The sequence below is a fragment of the Balaenoptera acutorostrata genome, chromosome 4, assembly GCF_949987535.1.
Source record: "Balaenoptera acutorostrata chromosome 4, mBalAcu1.1, whole genome shotgun sequence".
NCBI lineage: Eukaryota > Metazoa > Chordata > Mammalia > Artiodactyla > Balaenopteridae > Balaenoptera > Balaenoptera acutorostrata.
The window spans coordinates 111970140-111992723 of record NC_080067.1 but is presented as its reverse complement, the minus strand read 5'-3'; the positions used below and the strand labels follow the sequence as shown (position 1 = coordinate 111992723).

At 38.4% G+C, this 22584-nt stretch overlaps 1 long non-coding RNA gene and 1 pseudogene across 1 annotated transcript in view; both read right to left on the bottom strand.

The window, feature by feature from the left end:
- LOC130708159 (uncharacterized) overlaps nucleotides 1-16154 on the bottom strand; it is a 44921-nt gene extending 28767 nt beyond the window's left edge. The window contains exons 1-2 of the long non-coding RNA XR_009008260.1: nucleotides 15902-16154; nucleotides 15117-15343 (exon numbers count right to left, since the gene is read on the bottom strand). This is a non-coding gene — a long non-coding RNA (uncharacterized LOC130708159). The remainder of the gene's footprint in view (nucleotides 1-15116; nucleotides 15344-15901) is intronic.
- A 5260-nt stretch (nucleotides 16155-21414) lies between these two features.
- Nucleotides 21415-22429, bottom strand: LOC102998358 (uncharacterized; annotated as a pseudogene).
- Nucleotides 22430-22584: the final 155 nt, after the last annotated feature.

The window sequence follows — 22584 nt, the reverse complement described above, 5'->3', positions numbered from 1 at the left end:
GCCATGATACTCAGATATTTGGTCAAACACTAGTCTAGACATTGCTGTGAAGGTAGTTTTTAGGTAAGTTTAACATTCAAATCAGTAGACCGTGAGTAAAGCAGATTAGCCTCATAATATGGGTAGGTCTCATGCAATCAGTTGAAATAAATGTTTCTTGCATTAAGCAACTGAGGTTGGATGATTGTAATCACAGCCTAACTTTCCTCTCCTTTCTAAAATAAAAATAGGTATTACAAGAAAAAAGAATGACGTCCCCCAAAGAAGAGAAAATTCTGCCTGCTATCCACAACATTAGCTCTTCCCTGGGGTCTCCTACCTGCCAGCCTACTCTGCTGATTTTGGACTTGCACAATGAATGAATGAATGAATGAATGAATGAATTAATTAAAATATGCACACATACATATCCTATTGCTTCTGTTTCTCTGGTGAACCATGACTAATAGCACACCATCAACTTACCCATCTAATAAAGTATCATAAAAATTGACTGCTCAAAGGAAGATACATCTCAATGCTTTGACAGAAAGCACCAAAGCGACTTGGAGATAATAGAGAACTATCACTGTGACCATATGATTACTGCCTTGGACTGTGGTGGTTGGAATATTCTTTTGCAGAGGAAAAACTGCTAAGTTCTACCATAAAGGCAGGTAGTCTGGGCTCTAGACTCAGAGATGAATTGTGCCTTGTCTCAATATTTATTGGCTGTATGTGTTTAGTAAGGCATATCAGCTCTCTGAATCACAGGTTCATCATTTTAAATTTGTAATTTATTTAAAAAATTACATATAATAATAAGTAACTATGTTCCTATCCATAGGAAAAATACTCTACGGTATTTTCATTAATTTTTACTGTATATTTTCTTTCTTCCAAATGTGAAAGGACACTTGATTTGTGGAATCCTTTGGAGAAGTTGTATCATTTCAACTGGATGACTATTATTGAAGAAATATTTCCATGGTTGGCTTATAGGCTTCCTAGGGCCAGATGAGAATTAATATCTTAATATGTGTTCAGCTTTTTGCTCAGTGATTAACATAAGTAAAAGTAATCAATAAATATTTGTTATTGTTCATAGCTGCGGTAGAGAAAATGTTCACCAAACATTTCTTGCCCACATTTCGCTGTGTTCTTGCAGCTTGATAGGACCATGTGAATAGTTTGAGCCAATTAGATATAAACAGAAGAAGGAACATTTTTAATTTCCAAAATGAATCCATTAAAAAAAAAAAAGTAAAAGCTGAAAAGACTAAGTGTTCCAGACGTTGCAACTTCAAGATGTAAAGAAAGCCTTCCTTATTCTGGGTTCTAGAGCAGCTAGGTGGAGTAGAGGTCCCTTGTCAACCTCTACAGTGAGTGTGAAATAGAAGTTTCCTGCATGAGGCCTCTGAGATTTGATGATTGTAATCTCAGCCTCACTTTCCTATTCTGTTTAAAATGATGATGCACCATGCTTACCCTTCAATAAGAATAATCAGTGACATTCCCAAATAACCAGAGACTCCAAACCACCATTATATTAAGTAAAATATATTGAATTATCTACATAATTTGTACTAAGACAACATGATGAGGTGATTCAGATTGAAAAGTGTTTTCTTTTTAACATTTTGTTTGTTTATACTTTTGTTTTTAAAGTTTGACTTTCAGTGAATTTATATACTTTAATTTCCTTTTCTTTTCTACTTCATGTAGACCTTTTAACATAACTCCTTTAGTTTTTGCCTGTCTGGGAAACTATTTTCCTTCAATTCTGAATAATAACCTTGCTAGGTACAGTATTATTGGTTGTTAATTTTTTTCATTTAGGACTTTAATTATATCATGCCACTCCTTCTGGCCTGCAAAGATTTTGCTGAAATATCAGCTAATAGGCTTATGTGGATTCCCTTGCATGTGACTAATTGTTTTTCTCTAGGTGTCTTTAAATTCTCTCTTTATGTTTAATTTTGACATTTTAATTATAATTTGTCTTGGTGTGGATCTCTTTGGGTTCATTGTGTTTGGGGGGGGGGGGTCTCTGTGCTCCCTAGACCTGGATATTTGCTTTCTTCTCCAGGTTAGGAAGTTTTTCAGCCATTATTTCTTCAAATAATTTTTCTGCCCCTTTCTTTGTCTCTCTTGTCCTTCTGGGATCCATATAATGCAAATTTGTCCCATAGATCCTTTAAACTATCCTTATTTAAAAAAAATTTTTGTTTTCTATTTTGCTTGGGTAATTTCCACTATTCTGTCTGCCAGATCACTGACCATTCTTCTGTACCATCTAATCTGCTATTGAGTCCCTCTACTGTATTTTTTATTTCAGTGTTTATATTCTGACTAGTTCTTTCTTATGTTTTCTCTCTGTTGAAGTTCTCACTGTGTTCCCTCATTCCTCTCCTAAATTCAGTGAGCATCTATTTTAACCATTATGAACTCTATATCTGGTAATTTTTTTTTTTTTATCTCCGTCGCATTAGGTATTTTTCCTGGAGTTTTATTTTGTTCTTTCATTTGGAATATACTCCTCTGCCTTATCACTTTGTTTGACTTTCTGTGTTTGTGTTCATGTGGACAAAACAGATACCTCTCCCAATCTTGAAGGCATGGCTTGTGTCAGAGTGTCCCCTGTGCAGACTGTGTGTACCAGGCAGTTTTGGCAGGCCAACTAGAGCTGAAGCAGGCACATGTGGGCCATGGAGCCCTGGGGCACACTGCGATGGGGCTGCCCCAGTAGGAGAGCTGGAGCTGGAGTTGACATGGGCAGGGAGCCCAGGACATTCCAAACTGGTGCTCACTTGGGGGGATGGCTGTAGCTTGTGAGGGTCAGGATTCTGGGGGCACACTGGCACTGCCTTAGATGGTCAGTTAGAACACCTGGATTGTATTCCCACCTGAGCTATCAAGGTGGAAGGGGAATGTCAAAAGTGGTGCTTTTGGGTACCTCCTACCTCAGAGAGAGTCTCGTCATTTCCCCACCCATTTAGCAGATGCTCTAGGGTTAGTAAATGAATATCCTTGATGCATAAACTAGGTACCCTTTAAACCACTGTTTTTTGGGGGGGTTTTTTGTTTATTTATTTTATTTTATTTTATTTGCTGTGCCCCAGGTCAGGCAAGTCTGCACATGGGTCCCTCAGTGATAGCCCTTCCTACTGCACGTTGCCACATCAGGGGTGGGATTTCCATAGATACTGTGTCTGTGACTCATCTGCCCCTCTTTATGTTGTCCCTCTATCATATAATGTGCAAAAGCTGTTCAATCAGCCCTCAGTTCTTCTTCAGGATGAATTGCTCTATATGTAGGTATAGGTTCAGTGTGTCTGTGGGAGAGGTTAGTTCAAGGTCTTCCTAATTTGCCATTTTGGACTGGACCAATTCTGTTATTTTCTTCATCTACTTTACCCAACTATGTAGTCAGGCATATAACCAAAGGATGGATTCAATAGGCCCACTTTGAGATAGAGGTTTGGTCAAAGTCTATTTACCAGCCACCTTCCATAAGCTTCAGCGAACCATAGTCACATCTCAGGTCCACAGGGATTAAGGTCAACTCAGAGTCAGTGTCTGGGATTTTTCCCTTTCTCCAGTGCAGAGTCACTGGCAAAATGACTATATACTATATCAGGGGATGTTTAGAGGATGATTTACAGTCTGTACACATAATGGTTACAAGGCCCTCCTCAAGAAGGCCAACTGAGTTACTCCATTAAATCCTGTATCCAATAGATATAGCCTATCTAACTTTCTATTCCACCTCCTTAGTCTAACATGCTCAGGATCCATTCATGTATATGCTTCTCAGCTTCCAAATGGTAAATACGAGCAAGTTCTTTCAATCTCTGTGATGTGTAAGTTGTCTTCTCCCAAGATAATTAGTGATTCTCCCCTGGGTCTTATTGGAACCTGACTCTCGTTTTTGAAGTATGATGCGGGTATTTTATGAAAGAAGGTTAGTTTCCCCTAAAAGAGGAAGGGAGTTGTTTGAACTGGCAAATGAATTTTGGGACTCAATTATGGGATTTATTTAATTATGGGGCCCAGGTTTTCCAGCTTCCTCTGAGAACACCCAAATATTTCTACCCACGTCTAAGGGAATCATTCTTCCTCACTAAGAAAATTGGTAAAGTTGTCTGTCCAACTTGCTTTAAAATTCTCCAAACTGTACCATAAAACTTTGATTCTGATCTTCAGCTGTGTCTACAACTGAATTTAAAAATCCATTTAATGCTGTTATGAAGTTCTCTGGTTTTCTACCAGAATTTTGAGCTAAAAGTTCAAAACTTTGAGTTAACCTTTTTTTTAAAGGCTTTCGATGCCGTTTCATATACTCTTCTATCCCTTACAATATTTATAACCATTACTGCTGCCACAGTGGACGAGTTCAGTAGATTTCTTAGTTCTTAGAGCCCTGATACTTCAAATGGATTTGATGACACTGCATACCATGGATTACTAAAATTCTCCTTTTTGCCTGCAAGGGGGTCATTCCTACATTCATGCTCTAACATATGAACAACTCTATGCCACATAATTTCTTGAGGATTTTTTTCCTAGGACCATTCCTTATAGGCAAAAGTGTGTCTGCCACATTTCAACCAGGTAAACGGAAATCACTCTGAATACTCAAAGTAGCAAATTCAATGCAGGATATTAGTTTCACAGTGATGGAAAAGCTAAGGGGATGGTGAAGTGAACCAGAGATTAGTAACATCAGGAAGCTTCTTCCACCCATAAGTGAGGATCAATATTAAGAGAGCCTGAGGCCAGGGTACCTGGCATTAGCTGGGAGTATAGCAGGAATAGAGGCTACAGAGAAGCCATAGTCATCTCTGGAGATATAGCTGCTGCCAGAGATGTTGTTCAAAGTAGAAAAGGAGAAATATCCAGGCTTCTCCCTGACTCCTGGTCTCATCCCTCAGTCTCCTGCCATTGCTGGGAGTCAATCCTCCTGTGATACTGAGGGAAACACTGGAAAGTTTAGGAGGAGATCTGAGAGCAAACAGTCCCTGGATCTACAAATAAATAAAAGTCGTTGCTCTTTCCAGAACAGAGTGGTTTACTAAGGAGGAGAAAAAACTTCCCCCTCCACCTTGGAGTGAACGGTTCTGTTTACATTGAGCAGCTACCACTGTGTAATGAGGATGGCATCAGGCATCATGTGCATAATCTACCTAGAATAAAGCTATTACAAGAAAAAAAAACAGACCAACTATGCATTAGGACATTTACCAGGAGAAAGAAATTGAGGAGAAACAAGCATTTACTTTTCAAAAATAAAAGAAAGAAGATTTGGTCAAATTGCTGATAAAAGACAATGTGAGAGAGACTCAAACACACAGTACAGCCAGACCAAAGAGGTTGAGGATGTTTTTAGAACACAGAACTCTATACATTTAACTAGCTTTATCCCACATGAGAGATGGCATTGTGAGGAGGTAGTAAATGTTTTTAGATTATGGTGATAATTGTTCTTCCTGATGAAATGGTGAAAGACTGTAGGTAATTACATGGAATTTGGATGCAAGGAAATGAAGTGGTCAACACACATTAATTGAGGCTGGGGTTTGAGGACAAGATGATGGAGTAGAAGGACCTGAGTGCACCTCCTCTCACAAAAACACCAAAATCACAACAAACTGATGAACAACCATCAGCGAAAAAGACTGGAACCTACCAAAAAAGTTATTCTACTTCGAAAGACAAGGAAGCCACAATGAGACAGTAGGAGGGGCGCATTAACAATACAATTAAATCTCATACAGGCTGGGTAAGCAATCCACAAACTGGAAAATAATTATATCGCAGAGGTTCTCCCACAGGAGTGAGAGTTCTAAGCCCCATGTCAGGCTCCCCAGGAGTCTGGAATCGGGAAGAGGAGTCCCCACAGCATTTGTCTTTGAATGCCAGTGGGCCTTGATCACAAGAATTCCACAGGACTGGGGGAAACAGAAACACCACTCTTGGAGGGCACACACAAGGTCTTGTGCACACTGAGACCCAGGGGGAAAAGCAGTGACTTCATAGGAGCCTGGACCAGACCAACCTTCTGGACTTGGAGGGTCTCATAGGGAGGTGGGGGAGGGGGTGGCTGTGGCTCACTGAGCAGAAAAGGACACTGGTGGCAGAGGTACTAGGGAGTACTCATTGTCGTGAGCTGTCCTGGAGGCTGCCATTTTGATGCCAAGACCTGACCCCATCCAACAGCCCTTAGGTTCCAGTGCTGGGATGCCTCAGGCCAAACAACCAACAGGGCAGGAATACAGCCCCACCCATCAACAGACAGGCTGCTTAAAGTCGTCCTGAACCCACAACCACCTCTAAATACACTCCTTGACATGGCACTGCCCACTACAGGGGAAAGACCCAGGTCCACCCACCAGTGGGCAGGAACCAGTCCCTCCCACCAGGAAGCATGCACAACCCTATTAGACCAGTGTCAACCACCAGGGGGGCAGACACCAGAGCAAGAGGAACTACAATCCTGCAGCCTGTGGGACTGCAAACACAGAAAGTTAGACAAGATAATATGGCAGAAGAATATGTTCCAGACAAAGGAACAAGATAAAACCCCAGAAGACCAACTAAGTGAAGTGGAGATAAGCAATCATCCGGAAAAAGAATGCAGAGTAATTATAGTAAAAATGATCCAAGATTTCAGAAAAAAGAATGGAGGCACAGATCAAGAAGATATAAGAAATGTTAAACAAAGAGCTAGAATATATAAAAAACAAACAAACAGAGATGAACAATACAATAGCTGAAATGAAAAATACACTAGAAGGAATCAATAGCAAAATCAGTGAGTCAGAAGAACAGACAAGTGAGCTGGAAGACAGAATGTTGGAAATCACTGCCATGGAACAGAATAAAGAAAAAAGGATGAAAAGAAATGAGGAAAGTTTAAAGGACCTCTGGGACAACATAAAATGCACCCATATCTGCATTATAGGTGTGACAGAAGGAGAAGAGAGAGAAAAAGGTCCTGAGAAAAAATTTGAAGGGATAATAGCTGAAAACTTCCCTAAAATGGGAAAGGAAACATTCACCCAAGTCCAGGAAGCAAAGAGAGTCCCATACAAGATAAACCCAAGGAGGAACACACCAAGACACATATTAATCAAACTGACAAACATTAAAGACAAAGAGAAAATATTAAAGGCAACAAGGGAAAAACAACAAATTACATACAAGGGAATCCCTATATGGTTATCAGCTGATTTTTCAGCAGAAACTCTGCAGGTCAGAAGGGAGTGGTACAATATATTTAAAGTGATGAAAGGGAAAAACCTACAACCAAGAATACACTAGCCAGCAAGGCTCTCATTCAGATTTGATGGAGAAATCAAAAGTTTTACAGACAAGCAAAAGCTAAGAGAATTCAGTACCACCAAACCAGCTTTACAACAAATGCTAAAGGCACTTCTCTAGGCAGAAAAGAAAAGGTCCCCACTAGAAATAAGAAAATTACGAATGGGAAAGCTCACTGGTAAGAGCAAACATACAGTGAAGGTATGAAATCATCCACACACAAATACGATATCATAACCAGCACTGATGAAAAGAGGAGAGTACAAATGAAGGATATTGGAAATGCTTTTGAAGTTAAGAGACCAGCAACTTAAAACAATCTTGTATATATAGACTGCTATATCAAAACCACTTGGGAACCACAAACCAAAAATCTACAATAGATATACACACAAAAAAGAAAAAGGAATCCAAACACAACACTAAAGACAGTCATCAAATCATAAAAGAAGAGAACAAAAGAGGAAGGGAAGAAAAGAGACCTACAGAAAAAAATTTAAAAAAAAAGATTTTTAAATGTCAACAAGAACATATATGTCAGTAATTACCTTAAATGTAAATGGATTAATTGTTCCAACCAAAAGACACAGACTGGCTGAATAGATACAAAAACAAGACCAATATAATATGCTGTCTACAAGAGACCCACTCCACATCTAGGGACACATAAAGACTGAAAATGAGTGGATGGAAAAAGTTATTCCATGCAAATGGAAATCAAAAGAAAGCTGGGGTAGCACCACTCATATCAGACAAAATAGACTTTAAAATAAAGAATGTTACAAGAGTCAAGGAAGGATACTACATAATAATCAAAGGATCAATCCAAGAACAACATAAAACAATTGTTAAATATATATGCACCCAGCATAGGAGCACCTCAATATATAAGGCAAATGCTAACAGCCATAAAAAGAGAAACTGACAGTAACAAAATAATAGTGGGGGACTTTAACACCCTACTTATATCAATGGGCAGATTATCCAGACAGAAAATCGATAAGGAAACACAGGCCTTACATGACACATTAGATCATATGGACTTAATTGATATTTATAGAGCATTCCATCTGAAAGCAGCAGAAAACATATTCTTTTCAAGTGCACATGGAACATTCTCCAGGAGAGATCACATGCTGGGCTATAAAGCAAGCCTTGATAAATTTAAGAAAATTGAAATCATATCAAGCATCTTTTCCAACCACAAGCTACAAGATTAGAAATCAACTACAAGAAAAAAACTGTAAAAAACACAAACACGTGGAGGCTAAACAATATGCTACTGAACAACCAATGGATCACTGAAGAAATCAAAGAGGAAATCAAAAAATACCTAGAGATAAAATGAAAATACAATAATCCAAAAACCTATGGCACACAGCAAAAGCAGTTCTAAAAGTGAAGTTGATAGCAATATAATCTTACTTCAGGAATTAAGAAAATAAACAACCAAACCTTACACCTAAGGCAGCTAGAGAAAGGAGAACAAACAAAACCCAAAGTTAGCAGAAGGAAAGAAATCATAAAGATCAGAGCAGAAATAAATGAAATAGAGATGAAGAAAACAGTATAAAAGATCAATGAAACTAAAAGCTGGTTCTTTGAAAAGATAAACAAAATTGATAAACCTTTAGCCACACTCATCAAGAAAAAAAGAGAGAGGGCTCAAATCAATAAAATTAGAAATGAAAAAGGAGAAGTTGGCAATGGCACTGGAGAAATACAATGGATCATAAGAGACTACTACAAGCAACTATTTGCCAATCAAATGGACAACCTAGAGAAATAGACAAATTCTTAGAAAGGTACAATCTTCCAAAACTGAACCAGGAAGAAATAGGAAATATGCTGACCAATCACAAGCACTGAAATTGAAACAGTGATTTAAAAACTCCCAACAAACAAAAGTTCAGGACCAGATGGCTTCACAGGAGAATCCTATCAAACAATTAGAGAATACTTAATACCTATCCTTCTCAAACTATTCCAAAGAACTGCAGAGGAAGAAACATTCCCAAACTCATTCTATGAGACCACCATCACCCTGATACTAAAACCAGATAAAGATACCAAAAAAAAGAGAAAATTACAGGTCAATATTACTGATGAACATAGATGCAAAAATCCTCAACAAAATACTAGCAAACAGAATCCAACAACACATTAAAGGATCATACACCATGATCAAGTGGGGTTTATCCCAGGGATGCAAGGATTTTTCAGTATCCACAGATGAATCAGTGTGATACACCACATCAACAAATTGAAGAATAAAAACCATATGATCATCTCAATAGATGCAGAAAAAGCTTTTGACAAATTTCAACACCAATTATGATAAAAACTCTCCAGAAAGTGGGCAAAGAGGGAACCTAGCTCAACATAGTAAAGGCCATCTATGACAAACCCACAGCAAGCATCATACTCAATGGTGAAAAACTGAAAGCATTTCCTCTAAGATCAGGAACAAGACAAAAATGTCCACTCTCACCACTATTATTCAACAGAGTTTTGGAAATCCTAGCCACAGCAATCAGAGAAGAAAAAGAAATAAAAGGAATCCAAATTGAAAAAGAAGAAGTATAACTGTCACTCTTCACAGATGACATGATACTATATGTAGAAAACCCTAAAGATGCTACCAGAAAACTACTAGAGCTCAGCAATGAATTCCATAAATTTGCAGGATACAGAATTAACACACAAAAATCTGTTACATTTCTATACACTAACAACAAAAGATCAGAAAGAGAAATTAAGGAAACAATCCCATTTACCATCACATCAAAAAGAACAAAATACCTAGGAATAAACCTACCTAAGGAGGCAAAGACCTGTACTCTGAAAACCATAAGACACTGTTGAAAGAAATTGAAGATGACACAAACAGATGGAAAGATATACCATGTTCTTGGATTGGAAGAATTAATATTGTCAAAGTGACTATACTATCCAAGGTAATATACAGATACAATGCAACCCCTATCAAATTACCAATGGCATATTTTGCAGATCTAGAACAAAAAAATCTTAAAATTTGTATGGAAACACAAAAGATCCCGTATAGCCAAAGCAATCTTGAGAAAGAAAAACACAGATGGAGGGATCAGGCTCCCTGACCTCATATACTATACTATAAAGCTACAGTAATGAAAGCAGTATAGTACAGGTACAAAGTGAGACTTATAGATCAGTAAAACAGAATAGAAAGCCCAGAAATAAACCCACATACCTATGGTCCATAAATCTACGACAAAGGAAGCAAGAATATACAATGAAGAAAAGACAGTCTCTTCAATAAGTGGTGCTGGGAAAACTGGACAGCTATATGTAATAGAATGAAATTAGAACATTCTCTAAAACCATATACAAAAATAAACTTAAAATGGATTAAAGACCTAAATGAAAGACCAAATACTATAAAACTCTTAGAGGAAAACATAGGAAGAACACTCTTTGACATAAATTGCAGCAATATCTTTTTGAATCCACCTCCTAGAGTAATGAAAATAAAAACAAAAATATACAAATGGGACCTAATTAAACTCAAAAGCTTTTGCACAGCAAAGGAATCCATAAACAAGACGAAAAGACAACCCACAGAATGGGGGAAAATATTTGCAAATGATGCGACCAACAAGGGATTAATCTCCAAAATTTACTAACAGCTCATGCAGCTCAATATCAAAAAACCAACAACCCTATGAAAAAATGAGAAGACCTAAATAAACATTTCTCCAAAGAAGACATACAGATGGCCAAGAGACACATGAAAATATACTCAACATCGCTAATTATTAGTGAAATGCAAATCAAAACTACAATGAGATATCACTTCACACCAGTCAGAATGGCCATCATCAAAAAGTCTACAAACAATAAACGATGGAGAGGGTGTGGAGAAAAGGGAACCCTCCTACACTGTTGATGCGAATGTAAATTGGTACAACCACTATGGAGAACAGTATGGAGGTTCCTTAAGAAACTAAAAATAGAGCTACCATATGATCCAGCAATCCCACTCCTGGGCATATATCTGGAGAAAAACATGGTTTGAAAGGATACATGCACTCCAGTGTTCACTGCAGCACTGTTTACAATAGCGAAGACATGGAAGCAACCTAAATATCTATCGACAGATGAATGAATAAAGAAGATGTAGAACATATATACAAAGGAATATTACTCAGCCATTAAAAAGAATGAAATAATGCCATTTTCAGCAACATGGATGGACTTGGAGATTGTCATACTAAGTGAAGTAAGTCAGACAGAGAAAGGCAAATATTGTATGATATCCCTTATATGTGGAATCTGAAAAAAAAGGTACAAATGAACTTATTTACAGAACAGAAATAGACCCAAAGACACAGGAAACAAACTTATGGTTACCAAAGGGGAAGGATGCGGAGAGATAAATTAGGAGTCTGGGATTTACATATACACACTACTATATATAAAATAGATAACCAACAAGGACCTACTGTATAGCACAGGGAACTCTACCCATATAGGTAATAACCTATATGGGAAAAGAATCTGAAAAAGAATGGATATATGTATATTTATAACCGAATCACTTTGCTATACACCTGAAACTAACACAACATTGTAAATCAACTATGCTCTAGTATAAAATAATTTTAAAAAGTGTTTATTGAAATTTATTTATTAATTTTCCAGTGGAAGTCATAGAAGCCAACATGGATTGTTAAAATTTGGTTGGACACACCATAAAAGATTTTTTTTAAAAAACTAAATAAGTAAGGGCAAGGCTGGATAACCTGTTATGTCTTTAGTGTTATATGTAACATTATCTTCTGTGTTGGATATAATTATTTATAGGAATGCTGTAAATTATTTTTTTTAATTCTACATTTCTATTTTGCAACCATTGAGTAATTCAATCCTGCTCACTGAATGCATGGGATGAACAAAATTTCTAAATTATACACAGGTTTGAACATTGGCTCCTTGAACGACAAGCTATGATAAAAATATAAATTCCAGGATGTCAAATTCCTAAGGGAATTGTGTCTCTCCTGCTTTTTTCCTGTTAAGATTACATAAACACCAATGGCCTTTGTTGCAAAGAGATTTGGAATTTTCCTTTGTTCCACTGTGTACAACATTGTCATTACTGAATTTTTATAGTCTAGTCTTCCACTGACATCTGAAGAAGTGGTCAAATAAACTTCCAATTAGATTATTCTTTCCAAAATTTTCTTGCCCCGGGAAAATATTAATGCTGATGTCTAAATAGGTTATAGCAGTATATATTTTAAAAATACACATAGAATCAGAGAACTTTTGAGCTAGAAGAAGTCTTAGAGGTATTCTAGTTTTGTTTACCCTATTTCATAGATGAGGAAACACAACAAGGATATTTAGTAATTTTTCCAGAAGCACATAGGCTGTTAGTGACAGTCAGTTCAGGAATACATTTTTTTCAGATAATCTAAGAAAGCATTCTTTCGGTAATATTTCATTGCACAGTAAGACTTCATTTTGTGGGGAGCATGTGATGTGGTTCTTCTTTGTGATCATGAATAGTTGCAAACAACACATAGACTTTTTTATTCTTGAAGAAAAATAAGACTGGCTTATCCAGGGGGTAACTCGTTCCTCACTATTCTCAGCTTCAGGTTATTTGTACATAAATTCTTCAGTTCAAAGTCATCTTACAAACTGTTTTTCTCTTGTTTGTCTATGTTGAATTCCTTCCAAAATTTTCAGCTTTCGTTTCTGCCTTCCTCTCTCAACCTGAAGCCTTTTTTAATCTCGGCTATTCAAGATGGAACTCTCTTATCATCTTTGAATTTATAGTTTAATGTACTACAACAGACAAGAACTGGAAGTTAAAAATACAAAGCCAAGACAGCCTAGAAATAAACGCACATACTTATAGTCAATTAATCTACGACAAAGGAGGCTTGAATGGATATATAATGGAGAAAAGACAGTCTCTCCAATAAGTGGTGCTGGGAAAACTGGACAGCTACATGTAAAAGAGTAAAATTAGAACATTCTCTGACACCATACACAAAAATAAACTCAAAATGGATTAAAGACCTAAATGTAAGACCGGAAACCCTAAAACTCCTAGAGGAAAACATAGGCAGAACACTCTTTGACATAAATCGTAGCAATATTTTTTTGGATCTGTCTCCTAAAGCAAGGGAACTAAAGCAAAAATAAACAAATGGGACCTAATTAAACATAAAAGCTTTTGCACAGCAAAGGAAACCATCAACAAAAGGAACCATCAGTTTTCTCCTACTGAATAGGAGAACATATTTGCAAATGACATGACTAATAAGGGGTTTATATCCAAAATACATAAACAACTCATACAATTCAACATCAAAAAAAAAAAGAAAAAAATCCAATTAAAAAAAGGGCAGAAGACCTGAATAGACATTTTTCCAAAGAGGAAATGCAGAAGAACAGGCACATGAAATGGCTCAATATCACTAATCATCAGGGAAACACAACCAAAACCACAATAAGATATCACCTCACACCTGTCAAAATGGCTGTCACCAAGTATCAAACAACAAATTTTGGTAAGGATGTGGAGAAAAGGGAACCCTTGTACACTGTTGGTGGGAATGTAAATTGGTACACCACTATGAAAACAGTATGGAGGATTCTAAAAAAACTAAAAATAGGACTACAATATGACCCAGAAATTCCACTTCTGGGTATATATCTGAAAAAAACAAAAACATTAATTTGAAAAGGTACATGGGGTCTTCCCTGGTGGCACAGGGGTTAAGAATCCGCCTGCCAATGCAGGGGACATGGGTTCGAGCCCTGGTCCGGGAAGATCCCACATGCCACAGAGCAACTAAGCTGGCGAGCCACAACTACTGAAGCCCATGAGCCACAACTGCTGAAACCCACGAGCCACAACTACTGAAGCCCGTGTGCCTAGAGCCCATGCTCCACAACAAGAGAAGCTACCGCAATGAGAAGCCCGCATACCACAATGAAGAGTAGCCCCCGGTCACCACAACTTAGAGAAAGCCTGTGCACAGCAACAAAGACCCAATGCAGCCAAAAATAAATAAAATAAATAAATTTATATTAAAAAAGAACTTGTAAAAATTTTTTTAAAAAAGAAAAGATACATGCACCCTAATGTTCATAGCAGCATTATTTACAATTGCCAAGATATGGAAGCAACCTAAGTGTCCATTAGCAGATGAATGGTTAAAGAAGATGTGGTAAATACACACAACGGAATACCACTCAGCCATAAAAAAGAATGAAATTTTGCTATGTGCAACAACAAGGATGGACTTGGAGGGTATTATGCTAAGTGAAATTAGTCAGACATAGAAAGAAAAATACTGTATGATATCACTTATACGTGGAATCTAAAAAATACAACAAATAGTGAATATAACAAAATAGAAATAGACTCACAGATATAGAGAACAAGCTAGTGGTTACCAGTGGGGAGAAGGAAGGGGGGTTGGCCACACAGGAGTAGGGGATTAAGAGATACAAATGATCATGTATAAAGTAAGCTGCAAGAATATATTGTACAACAGGGGCAATATAGCCAATATTTTATAATAACTATAAATGGAGTATAACCTTTAAAAATTGTGAATCATTATATTCTACACCTGAAACATATAATACTGTACATCAACTATACTTCAATTAAAAAAAATAAGCAGTTGAAAACCACCCTGCTAGGCAGGAACATCAGAAGTAGAGAATTACATGTTTGCAGGTTCTCAATCTGTGGCATTTCAGGAGCAAAAACAGACACAGCCTCTGACTCGAGAGAGAGCATTTACCTGAGAGCCTGCTCTTTCCTCCTCTTTCTCCTCATGCTTTGGATTGTATCCTCAGGCAAGATTATGTTGCGGAATCACATCTGCATCTTGAGAACATACCTTCAAAGGCATCAGCACAACTCCTTCGCCTGCTCCCACTGCATCCAGAGAAAGAAGGACCTTGAAATGCTGAAAATGCCAACCTCTCCAGTCTTTTGTCTCAGGAGAAATTCAGGAACAATGAACTCCTAGATGAAGACCAAATTGTGATTTGTTTTCTTTCCTGTCTGCATGTGCTCTCCCCTTACACAGACACCCAAAAATTCTGCTACAGCATGAAGTCTGTTGGTTGCGCTGACCTGCCCCGTCCAAACACATGCAGAGCAGGTTCTGTTACCCGCCCTTGGACAAATGCCTGGACGCAACTCTCACAGATATACCCAGTAGCCCTCGTGCTTAATCCTGGCCTTAGCTTAGAATCACCTGGAGCACTTAATTAAAATAGCATTGATGTTTCCACCCAGATCAATAGACGGGCTCTGAGGGGGAGGCACAGGTGATGTTATTTCTCAATACTCCTCATGTGATCCTAATGGATGGGAACCACTTAGCTAAGCATTCCTTTTAAAGCTTTAAAGTGCGTGCAAAATCCCTTAAGGATAAGGGGCCCCAATCTAAGAAGCTATGATCCTGCAAGTTCGCACTGGGGCCCATGAAATGACGTCTTTAACAAGTATTTTGCTGCTTATGTTGTTCCAGCAGACTCGTTTTCAGCAGCACTGAGTTTGAGGTGTCACACAGCGCACCTGAGTCCTCTGCATGCCGTGAAGCTTTGGGAAGGGAACATCCAGAACTTCGGGCTCCCATGGGCCAATTCCTAGTGTCTGAGCTCATCCTGGAATTGGCGTGGCTGTGTTGTCGCCTAGAGCACATGCGGTGGCCATGGAGAGAATCACATGGTGCTTCAGGGTTGTATAAAAGGTTCCCCTCAGAATTCTACCCAATGCTACCCTTTGTCCTCGAGTCCTTTAGCCCCCTGTCTCCTCAGGGCCTATTTGATTCACGGGGCAATCCGTGGTGTGAGCACCTGTCCACAGGTGAGCAGAGCCTCCATCCCCAGGAGACCTGAGGCATGAAAGTGTTTACATCACAGCTTTGCCTGAAAATAAACCAAAGACAGCAGCAGAGGATAGATTAGCATTTTATGTTTGGAATGGAGAGAAACCCTTCCAAATGATGCCATGAATGCACATTTAGTGATGCACAAAGGAAGCTATGATACATGCTAAGTAACAAAGGAGATTATAACTGGAAAAAAATGCAAAGCCACACACCAATATCCTGTAAGTAGGACTTCTCTTTACCACGGAGACACGTTGAAGTGGCATGTACACAGACAGATTTGCCCTGAAGCAAATGAGGCTAAAGCTTCAAGGCCCCTTCCCAAGCCCTGGGATGCATCCCAGCATTCATGTTGACATATGTTTTTGCAAATATTTCAAAAATAAGCTATTTTAACCACAATCATTTCAGAGCACTCTCTTTTTCACTCAGATGGTCCTTATTACACTTTCCCTGCATGGGGTAGTGGATATTAAGCTAAGGGAAAGTTTAGTTGGTAGATATACACAGTTTGGATTTGGATTGAGTGGGATATATTTATAGCATTCTCAAACATTTTCAGGGGTAGATAAGTAATCATATCCTAATGTAATGGCTTCTAGGAATACTTCAGCCCCTCACTGTGCTGTTTCAAAAGGGGCTGAGAGGATGTTACTTTATGAACAGGTCCTATGAAGGTTCCACTACCAAGTATAAGAAGAAGGTACTGAAAAAGGAACATGTTTGAAATGTGATAATAAAAGCACGTTGTTTGAAGAGTGCTATGTTATACCATACTTGTGTCTTAAGCAGGTAGTTAATACAAATTTACATGATTTTTCTAGGTTTTGTGGTTATAGTATTCAGTCTCTCAAAATCTGTTAGCTGTGATTTCTAATTCTAAATAAATATTCACTTTCATACATAATTTAGCATTCGTTTTGTTTATTTTTCTTGAAAAGCCGCCTATCCCCCAAACTTTTATGTCTCAGGTCCCACAAATCATAGATCAGCCCTTGGGTGAATAACTTCCCGGAGAGAATCCTTTTTGGCTTCGGGACAGCCTGATCCTGGCTCATTCCAGGAGCCAGAACTGAGCCAGGCAGGGGTAGGAAAGACCTATTATGAACAACCAAAGAAGTCAAAACCTCTTCTGAGAAGTGCAATAAAAAGATCAACATCAGAAAATGTTGAATTCTGTTGACAAGTCGAAGGGGCTCATCATGGGGCCAGGAAATAGATGAGTTCAGAAGTTTCACAGGCCCAGATGTACCACAGAGAGCAAGGAGCAATGGTTCCATCAAATAACATTTCCATGAAAAAGCTGGCATTCCTAAGACTTGTTTTCATGAATGTGCACTGCCTAATAGGAGGGTAGTTTGGCCTATTTCAAATAGTCAGTACAGACACGACGTCCACTGACAATTGTCAAGGGAAAAAGATTTAACACACACGTGACTTCAAGACCACAGCCCCTAGGCATTGAAATCACCACTTTGTTTTCCTTGTATTAGTATTTTTAGCATATATGGTTGACCCTCCATTTAGCATAAATGGAGAAGAAGAAAAGATGTTATGTTGTACACACAAACACACCCAAATTCTAGGGTTCTGGGAGAGGGAGATTTCTCCTGCTCTGTTTTTTGTTTTTGTTTTTAATAGATCTTTATTGGAGCATAATTGCTTCACAATACTGTGTTAGTTTCTGTTGTACAACAAAGTGAATCAGCCGTATGCATACATATATCCCCATATCCCCTCCCTTTTGAACCTCCCTCCCACCCTCCTATCCCACCGCTCTAGGTCGTCGCAAAGCACCAAGCTGATCTCCCTGTGTTGTGCTTCCGGAATCTAAAAAAAAAAAAAAATGGTATTGATAAACCTAGTGGCAGGGCAGGAATAAAGACGTAGACATCGAGAATGAACTTGAGGACACAGTGCGGGGGAGGAGGAAGTGGTGGCGAAGTGAGAGTAACATCGACATATATACACTTCCTGCTGTGTTTTTATGGGATTTGGAGGAAGAAGAAAATGGGAATTACTTCCCTCTTGCACAAGTTTATGTTAATCTGATTTCTGATGCAGAAATTCGACTAGACTTTTTGATTACTCATCATGGTGTATCAGTCATGAAATTAGCTGCCCAGTAATTTAGTTCAGGGACCACAGCTAGTCTGCGGTATAAGCAGTTTAGAAGCCAGGCATCCCATCACCCAGAGTAGGGCATTTATACTCTTTCTTACTTATATTTTATATGTGAACGTGAGCAAACCATAGGCACTCAATATTAATTTTTTAGTAGATTGAGAAGCCAGCTGGTGCAGTGGAAAAGAAGTGAGCTTTGAAGTTACACAGACTGAACATTCAATCCTAATTCTGCTTGGGACAAGTGATCTAAAATCTCTACAACTCAGCTTTCTCATCTGTAATGTGGGAATTAAAAAACCCACCTTGGAAAGTTGTGTGAGGATTCAATGGAGTGACTGTTGTGTCCTTCTTACAAGTGCCTAGTAAACTGGGGCTGTTAGTAATTGATACAGGAAATCGTACTCTTCCCAGGAAGTCTAGTGTTTAACAGGCATATACACATTATCTCATTTAATCCACATATCTACTTTACAATGCAGGGATTACCATATCTTTTTTTTACTGATGAGGAAGAATACTTTTTCCCACATCAAACAACTGACAATTAGAGAGTAAAAAGGTCAAAACCCAATCTTGCAATTTCTTAGCTTTCTGACAGAGAACCTGCAAGTTAAGATATTGTGTGTTTTTAAATGATTTATTCCATTACCATTAGTCCTGCCCCAACACACACTCAGGGTGTGAGAAATGAGAATACTTCATAAACATTAACCTAATTATAAAATAATCAGGTTTAAAATGTAACACTGATTGTTTCAGCAGAGAAAACGAGAGCTCAGCCCTAAAGAGCTAGTGAGTTGACATTTTCAGATGAAAACTATGATAAGATGTCAACAGAAAGAAGCTATAATTCTTCCAACCCATTATTCACTATTTTAATGAGATTTGAGATTGACCTGAGTAGAAAAATAACCAGGATCCTTCAGACCAGAGGAATATGTTGAATGAGTTGATTCTGTATCCCCAAGTTACAAATAATGATCTACAGTTGCAAAATCTGTCTGAACTCTATTTGGCTTGTGAAAGCCACCTTACTCTAGCTTGCTCTAAAGAATCTTCCCCTTTCTGGCTATTTTTAGTTCCTCCTACTGTCTCTTTTATTCTAGTTGGCTAAGAGATCATTAAAATATGTTCACGGCAAATACATTCAGATGTGACAATAGCAAAAACTTTGGGAACAGTGTGGTGTTCTAAGATTCTATTTGGGGGCTTGAATCCTGGTTTTTACTTGTGGCCAAGGACCCTTGGGCAAGAGCTTCCCTGATCATTTACTCAATTACTCAAACTACTGAAAAATAAGATTAATAAAAAATCATAGTATTTACCTAGTGTTAAACTATTTGCATATTTTACTAGTCTTCATAACTCTATGAAGTAGTTATTTTAAATATCTTCATCTTATGGATGAACACAATGAAATTTTAAAAGCTTAAGGAAATTGTCCAAGGACATACAACTTCTAAGTAGCATCACTAAAACTCAAATCCCCATTTTTTAAATATTGCTAACAGCCTCCCAAATAATGCTATCCACATGTTACTTGTGAAAATTCCTTGAGATAAATTCATGTATTGTTCATGGTATATAGAGGACTTTTAGTACATATCCCTTCCTGTCTCTTTGTATCTACTTTTTGTTTTCTCAAAGCAGTTTGCATCTTTTTATTTCACTTGACCTTCATCTGACCAATAGAGAAACTTCGGAAATTTGGGACTAAATGATATCGACAAGTTTCCCGTGGAACTGGTCCTAGGACCCAGGGTTTCTCCTTTTACGTTTGCCATCTTTTCTCCTCTCGAAACCTGTCAAAATCCTGTAAGAAGTGACTTATATTTTTAACTTCTCTTGAGTCCTCTCTTCCTTTTTAGGCTTTGGGTAGAAAGGCATATGCTTATTTTCATAAATGGATGAGTGCCTTGATAAGAACCTGATAATACACACTTAAAGTGATTACTCTGATCTTTGGAATCTTCATGGCGGGATGGCCACTCTCAAGAGGACTTTCCCTCCCCTCGCAATGACAAGCCTTAAAGGAATCTGGCCTGAGGAGCATCTGGGCTGTGTGCAGGGCTGGTGTCAGAGCAAGTGCAAGCTAGTTCCCCGAAGCTCAGCCTTTACAACGTGGTACAACTCAAACATTCCTTCAAGGCACCGCCCACCTTTTCCAGTGGGAATCTACTGAAATGATTCTCTTGGAAGCAGTGTGGAGGAATGGGGGAAGGGTGTTAAGTAGGTGTTTCCAGAGGAGATAGTGGATGGGTGAGTGGGTGGAGACAAAAGGGGGAAATGGCAAGTAAAGATGGAAAAAATAACCACTACTGCCACCAAAATATTCTGCTCAAGGAATGAGGGAGTACACCTTACAGCTGTTAGCACTGGTCAGCATGTTTTGCATATTTACATATACCAAGTATTTCCGAACAGCCTTGTGTTTGTTTTAAAATCCCACACAGAGGGGCTTCCCTGGTGGCGCAGTGGTTGAGAATCTGCCTGCCAATGCAGGGGACGCGGGTTCGAGCCCTGGTCTGGGAAGATCCCACATGCCGCGGAGCAACTGGGCCCGCGAGCCACAACTACTGAGCCTGCGCGTCTGGAGCCTGTGCCCCGCAACGGGAGGGGCCGCGATAGTGAAAGGCCCGCGCACCGCGATGAAGAGCGGTCCCTGCACCGCGATGAAGAGTGGCCCCCACTTGCCGTAACTAGAGAAAGCCCTCGCACGAACCGAAGACCCAACACAGCCAAAAATAAAGAAATAAATAAATAAAGTAGCTATAAAAAAAAAAAAATGGTTGCAGGGACTTCTATTATAAAAAAAAAAAAAAAAAATCCCACACAGAGATGTCTGGTAAAGCTGTCACTGTGAAAGGGTTATTTTCTTGGTCATGTTTGCAAAACTGCTTTCAAAACTCTGTATATACAACATAAGAGACAGAAGAGTCACTGTCATTACCCACGTTATAGAGAAATCTGGACTAGTCCATTTACCCATCAGACAACAGTCAGAGTGAAACACCCACATTCTAAGGCAAAAAAAAAAAAAAAAACACCTGGTTGGTTGAAGCCAATTTTTTATTATTACTTTTGCTTCAATACAAAACAAAAGACAAAATATCACCCAGTGATCCTTGGTTAGTCCTGAACCCACCAAAGTGTGATTTTCTTAGTTACTGCTGACTCTCATCTTTGATTTAGGAGTTGAGATTTTTTTATGAAAAATGCTAACACTGGATGGATTTCTCATATAGCCATTTTCTTTTGGAAACATAAAGCTCCACAAAACCACACATAGCCCATTTGAAAAAGATTAGGGAACTTCCAGCAGAAGGAATGGGGTAGTTTAAAGCTATATTTTCCTTTTAGCAAGATCCACAAGAAAAGGATAGAGTGTTGTGCTTAAAGGGGAACAGATTTTGTATTTTTTGGCAAGATATTAAATCCTCTGTTGCTATATTTGGTTTCCTGCAAATAGTCTTTCGTACAAGTGCAAAGCAAAGATCAATGCTGGTGTTCTTCATTCAGCCACAGCCAAACTTGGTATGAAAAGTAAAACGGGCTTAAGTGTTGTTTCAAGAGATTCTAGTTCATTTATTGATCAACAGCATTCTAGAGTCTAGGTTCCTACTTTACACATTAAATGTATCAAAACATGTTTGCTTTCCATAATAGTTTTTCCCCTGCTTAACTGATAACAGATGTAAGGATTCAATCTGGACAGAAATGTAAAAGCTTTACCAATGTAGTTAATGCAGTCATATATGGATATTTAGTCAAATGTGTATAAGCAGGTCAAATGAGATGCTTGGAGACTTAGGACATCACAGGATGGGCATATATTCCCAAAAAAGGAAGCAAAACAATTAAATGGTAGTTGATTGTCCCCAGAGAAAACACACTTCAGCTAGGAAGAATCTGTACCAGATGTCCTGCTCACCACCCCCCTGAGTGCCTGTCTGACATAAAGACAACATAACCCTTTGGATTCGAAGACACTATAATAACCACATAAATGTTTGAAATAGCAACAAGAATTTCCTTTATATGCAATTATTTAAGTGACTGTAGATGAATCTTACACAGATGACCATTGCAAACATGGAACACGCCTTGCTAGTTCCAGTGATATAGTAAACCCTCTTAGATTAAAAGGCTTTTAAAAATTAACTGAAATCTAATAGTAATTGTGGTAGGTTGAATAATGCCCACTCAAAATGTTCACTTCCTAACCCCCAGAACCTGTGAA